Source organism: Aedes aegypti, chromosome 1 (genome assembly GCF_002204515.2).
Source record: "Aedes aegypti strain LVP_AGWG chromosome 1, AaegL5.0 Primary Assembly, whole genome shotgun sequence".
Classification (NCBI taxonomy): domain Eukaryota; kingdom Metazoa; phylum Arthropoda; class Insecta; order Diptera; family Culicidae; genus Aedes; species Aedes aegypti.
Window position 1 is genome coordinate 177,114,700 of NC_035107.1, and position 6,879 is coordinate 177,121,578.

Genomic DNA, 6,879 nt, shown 5'->3' on the forward strand with positions numbered 1-6,879 from the left:
CAGTGCGCCTGAGATATTTCAAAAGCGGATGGTTCAGTTGTTTGGTGATATTCCCGGCGTTGAAGTATATTTTGATGACATGTTAATAGCCGGAAAGAATTACAAAGAACATGATGAGATTCTAGCAAAAGTCTTACAGCGAGCTCGAGATAATAATATCAGGTTTAATCCAACGAAAATTCAGTACCGAACCGATAAAGTTAAATTCATGGGCCACATTGCATCCAAGGATACGATTGCACCAGATTCATCGTACGTTCAGGCAATTATCGATATTCCTAAGCCCAGCAATAAATCAGACGTTCTTCGTATTCTTGGGCTTCTGAAATATCTCAGCAAATTTATTCCTAACTTCTCCCAGCGGACGGTGCATCTCCGGAATTTAACAAAAAATGACGTTGAATGGAACTGGACCGATGATCATGATCGAGAGCTGAAAGATGTTCTAGCATCTATCACTAAAGCACCTGTTTTGGCTATATTTGATGGTGATAAACAAGTCGTGTTACAAACAGATAGTTCAAAAGATGGTTTAGGCAGCGTGATTATGCAAGACGGAAAACCTATTGCGTATGCCTCTCGAACACTTTCAAAAAGCGAGCAGAAGTGGGCTCAAATCGAGAAAGAATTGTTAGCCATCGTCTTTGCGTGTGAGAGGTTCCAACACTACTTGTATGGTCGTCGGTTTGTTGTACAATCAGACCATAAACCATTAGAAACCTTAGTTAAGAGGGATATCGACGATGTTACTCCTCGGCTTCAGCGTATGTTTTTACATCTTTTGAAATATCCAGGCATGGAAATTGTGTACACCCCGGGTAAAAACTTACTTGTTGCTGATTGTCTTTCTAGGGCATCCCTTCCAGATGATGTTGATTTTAGTGAGGAGTTGAGTGGCATGATTCATGCAGTCTCTCAGCAAGCATGTATGTCTACTGATAATTATAATTACTACATCGAAAAGCTTGGAAATGATGATCGGTATCGTCGTATTGCTTATTATGTCGAAAATGGGTGGCCACCTTTTCATCAGTTAGATGACTTGAGCCAGGCCTTCTACAAATATCGAGACTTGTTACACTATGAAAATGGATTACTGTTTAAAGAACATCGGTTGATCATTCCGACTGCAATGCAGAGGTGTATTTCTAATTGGTTACATGCACCGAATTTGGGTATTGAAAAAACGTTGGCTCGTGCTCGATCGCAGTTTTTCTGGCCAGGTATGACAAATGACATAACCGAACTTGTCAAAAGTTGCTCGATTTGTGAAAAGTTCACACGAAACCCGCAAAAGGAGCCATTAGTTCAACCTGTTTTGCCGGAGTATCCTTTTCATCGTGTTGGAATAGATTTGTACGAATATGGGGGTCGTGATTATGTAGCTGTAATTGACGCGTACTCCGGATATGTATTCTCTGAAAGGCTTCGTGAAAAAACTGCTTCACATGTAATTGAGACTCTCGATCATATGTTTTGCTTGTACGGTTATCCAACCCAGGTTCGATGTGACAATGTCCCTTTTAATTCCTCAGCTTTTGACGCCTATGCCAATAAGTGCAATATTGAGTTCAAATTCTCAAGTCCAAGATATCCGCAGAGCAATGGTTTGTCAGAAAAAGGTGTGTCGATTGTTAAAAACATTTTGAAACGTTGCACAATGGTCGGAAAAAAGTGAATTTTGGCCAAAACTATTTTTATCGCCTTAATCGATGAAATATGTAATCTGAATATGTTCTTTGGCATTTTTGTTGTTTCAGAAGGTGTTATTCACAAATTACGTAACTTTGAAGAAAAGATTTTTTTTAAATTAAAATTGTTATCAAACTGGACTGAAAGCACAAATTTTGTTTATATTTGATCGAGTTTGATCAAAATGTGTATGAATAGTGGTTAAATATATTTTAAATAAACTTTGTATGAAAAATATCGTCAAAATTGTGGGCTTCGTGGCCGTGCGGTTAGTGTCGTCAGGCAATGAGCGCATCGTGTCATGAGGTGTGGGTTCGATTCCCGCTGCAGCCATTGAAGCTTTTCGTCAGGAATGTTTCTCGGCTGTACCATTGGAGCATGCTTGTCCGTTGTCTAGTGTTAAGTTACAGTCTGTGCAGCTAAATGGCTGAAGACGGTGTCCGTGTCTTTTAAAATATATGTAAAATATTGAATTATTCAAATAGCTTTAACTTGCAAATCAGCAAATTTCTGCAAAAATTTTAAAAGTTTTTAGTGAGATCTAAGGATGCTTTTTGATGTGCAATATTCGAAATGGCGGCGACATGACGCGACAAGAGTTGTTTTTTCATGTTCAAAATCATCAAAATCACTAAAGTGTAATATTGAATAGTATTAAAACTTCAACCAAATATTTTTCTCCATCCTCATGCTCGATAAAAGTGTTGAACCATTAGCTTTCAGATAGTGGGTAACTTTGGGGAAATATTGCATTCCTTAATTATAAATTTTGTGCTTTATTTTATAGTTACATTTTTCAATTTTTTGACTTCAGTCAGTTTGCCGTCATAAAAGTCATAGAAATTTAAATTTTAGTTCAATTTCAGTTAAGGATCATAATAATATAACACATGAGGTATATTTTAAAAATAAGAAAATCATGAAAATCTCAAAAAAGTTTTTGGTAGTTTTGGCCGCCCCTTTATATGGAGCCCGACCATTGTGCGTTGTCATGAACTGCGTGAGGTTGAACAATTCCGATATCGTCTGCTGGAATACAACACTACTCCTTTATCGAGCATGGGTCTTTCTCCTGCACAATTGTTCTTTGGTCTTCAACTAAAAACTCGTCTACCGATAGCGAGCGAATTGCTTGTTCGTGCCAACTTAAACAATGACGATGTTAAAAGAAAGCTGATTCAGAAGCGCGCTAAACAGAAATTTTACTATGATCGATCAGCGAAAAATTTACCGTCCTTGATTCGAGGCGAAAAAGTGTTGTTTAAGAAAAATGGTAAGGAGTGGCATTATGGAGAAATAGTAAGGAGTGTGAACGGCAGGTCGTATGTTCTCAAAGATAAATTTGGTAATCATTTCCATCGGAACCGACGTTTCATCACTCAAACGATGAATGAGAATTTTGATCCAAGTGAACTGTTGTACGAAAAAGATCAACAAAGTCTGATGAACCGTTTTGAAAACCACCACAAACCTAATTTGCCATTGCAAGTAATTCCTGATTCTCCTGTGTCCCAGCCAAATGTTACGAGCTTTCCTCCCCATGCTGTAGAACAAGAACCAGTTTTGTCAGATTATGAGTCTTCTGGTTCATCGTCCTATTTTGATGCTGATCAAGGAAGTTTTGAAAGTGATTTTGAATTGGATGTGTACAACACCTCGGGCCAATCAAATCAATATTCAAATATTTTCGCCTGTCCACCGACGCAAGAAAATCCTCAGAATCTATATAAAACACGAAGTGGTCGAATTGTTCGGCCTCCACGAAGATATGATGAGTAGGTAGCAACCCGATCCTAATTATCCTTTCCTATTATTGTTGTATCCTACTAACCCCGAGTCGCCGCGGGTGTACGGCTGCCCTGTAACATTAGGTTTAACGAAAGGATTTTTTTTTGTAACAGATGTAGCTTAAAAAGAAGAAGAAAGCGTGTAATAAGATTGTAAATATATCTAGCAACACTGTAGTATTTGGTATGAACTTCCTTCTAGAGCATTAGTCAGTAGTCATTGAGCAGTGGACGGATAATCACGTCGCAAATAAAGTCGTCGTATTGAACCGTGTAAATCCGTGTTTTATTACCGTTAAACACACTTCTTACAATGAGTATATTCAAGATACAAAAATGACAAATATCGAACATTTCGGTAGGCTTGAGGTGAAGATGCATCGAAGCCAAACCTCAAATTTTCAAGAGCATAAACCTTGAGAACCAGCCAGCGGTTTGAGCTGAAAACTGAATCGATTGGTCCCACGCTGGTGGTGACCAATCGATTAAATTTACAGCTGGAATGGCTGTTTGGATCTCTAGATTTGCGCTCTTGAAAATTTGAGGTTTGGCTTCGATGCATCTTCACAAATATGTCGATCAATTGATATCAATGTTGAAAACGAATTACAGTCACCCCACGCAGTTGAATCACCCACAATTTATGAATCAGCTGACTTCAAAAGACAAAATTATTATCAAACTGTGACAAGTTTGAATGATTTTTACTGATAACAAAATATGTGTAAAAATAATTCTGTGATGTTTTGTGACAAGTTTGATATTAATTTTGTCTTTTGAAATCAGCTGATTCATAAATTGTGGGTGATTTAACTGCGTGGGGTCACTGTACAAAAAATGATTCTGGGGAATGGTTTTCTGGCAAATGTCATACAATCTTTTTTTTTCTTTGGACTGTCATTCGTCGATAGTTTCTTCTTGTTAGCAGCGTACCATATCGTCTTAAGGTGAAGATAAATCGAATCTAAACTTCAAATTTCCAATAGCACGGATCTGGAGAACCAAGCTTCTGTTTAAACTGAAAACTTAATAGATTGGTCACTAGCTGGTGGTGACCAATCGATTAGGTTTTCAGCTCAAACGGATGCTTGGTTCTCCAGATCCGTTGTCTTGAAAATTTGAACTTAGGCTTCGATTCATCTTCACCTAAATCTCCGTCGTTTCAAAATTAGACTGAAGTGGCGTTAGATCGTTAGATGGGTTTTGCGTGAAGGTCTGCTTCTTTTTCGGTTGGATAGCGATTGCCGGTTTCAAGCTAGCGATTGTAGTAGGTGTGGGGGTGCTGACTGATTGTGGAATATAGACTTTGCGGAGCGTAAAGATTTCTTTGTTCTTTTTTTCTAAGTCGGATTCTAGAGCTTTTACTTTATTGAGCAGGTCTTGAATAGTTCCGTTTTCTTTCGCAATAGGGCGCTTGCAGGCTTTGTTAAGTGTGCCCAACAGACCCATTTGATTTTGCTGGGAAACGTTTTGTAGCGTGTTTTCCGTTTCAAACCGTTACCCAGCAGAATCAAAGGGGGCCGTTGGGCACACTTTTGTTTGCTAAAGGCGCCCTATAGAGAGCCTTTCTTGAGTTCCAAGACGTAGGTTTGATTCGAGTTTTTCTATTCGAGCATCGCGTTTTTGGATTTCTTGATCCTTGGCCTTTAGTTGCTCTATTAGGGCATCGATTTTTTTGTCTTTGTTTGTCATATCTTGTTGAAGCTTGTCTATTTTCGCGGACAGATCATCAAAATTCCTCTCTTGACCCCCTTTTGCAACAGAAGCATACGTATTGGTTCTCTTTAGTTCAAATGCCCGCTTGGCAGCTGGGTAGGAAATACCCAAGTCGGTCCAGAGATGTTGAATCTCTTCTTCAAGTTTGTATGCCGGACATTTTCTTGAACCCAGAGAATGGTCAGAGCAGTCGCAGCGACTACAAAATGCAGCTTCGTCACACGGAGTTTCACGGTCGCTATGGTGATTTCCAGAGCAATTGCCACAGATAGGTTCTTGGTGTTGACAGTGTGCCTTTGTGTGTCCGAATTTGTAACATCCGAATCACAGTATCGGGGAGGGGTAGAACGGACGAGTTCGACATTTCAACCAGCCCAACCCGGTGCTAGGCAGCCATGTTTTTGAGGTCGGCATAAAACTCAAGAACAACAACGTAAAGTGGCGTAATCATATCAGGGAAATTTTTCTCCGATTTTTTAATGTATTCCACGCTAACCACACCAACTCAAATTAACTTGCTGTACTGCAAACGAATAGTTAGCAATCGTTTGTTTGTGCCAATATAGCTGTTGTTGAGAGAAAAGATTTTTTCTGCATAAAAGATTAGTCGATCGCTAAGCATTTCTCTCAAATCGTGTTCGTCCATGCGATTTCGGTGAAAAAGTGCAAAGTGGATAATTGAACTGAAGTTATTTATCGAAATACAGTAGTTTTATTGCATTTTTGGTGTACAAGTGTACAAACCATAGCAGCTTGCACAAAATAACACTTGGATAATGAACCTATGTTGCAGGTAAGTTTGAATATCCACCGTAGTGGAACATTTAAAGTTTGATAAGACGATTAGTAGCGCTTACGACGAAGTAGAACAAAACCCTAGTTGTTGATTTTTTCGGCTGTTTATTAGTTTGGATATGTAGCTCAAAGATCTATAACGAAACAAAATACACTTTTTAGCAATGAGGAAGTCATGTCCGTGTTACAAAATTATTCTCGACGCCGAGCAAAATCAGCACTGCTGGTCTGTTGCCAAATCGTTCCATTTTACTTCCGCTTATCTCTCTATAAAGGATCACTAGTTAGAATAACTGATGGGGTATTTACCCTCTCTCTACCATCAACGCGAGTAATACGACGAAGGTCGACAACTCCCTGGTCCAGAAGCTCTGCCTCCATGAGTACTAAAATGGCCTCTAATATGGCACTTTACTTCCCCCTTCACTTTCCGCTCCTTTCTCCCACGCTTCTCACAAAGCTTTGGAGAGCGATCACACAAAATGATTATTTGAAGTTACTAACCTTATTGAAGAGGGGTGGTTTCTTAACTGAAAGTATTCCAGAATTTGTTTTTCACATATTAGGTACCAGTTTTTGAATGCAAACACGTAGGGTTTCAATGCTAGTAATGGACCCCTTAGTAGCTGAAATTCATTCTAGACGCTTTTACGCAATGATATCTCAGACGCATATACGTTTTGTGGAGTCTAACAACAAATTCAATGTCTTTACTTCATAGTACGTCTATGAAACATACAAATCTCGCGTTGAGTATCATACAGGCGTATCTGCAGTGCTCGATTTCTCTTCGTCGATTTTCTCTTTCGCTTAGTACACGTAATTCAATCGATTTTCATAGTGTTTTTCGACGTAGCATTATCAAGTACAATGAGTTCTTTCTACTGAA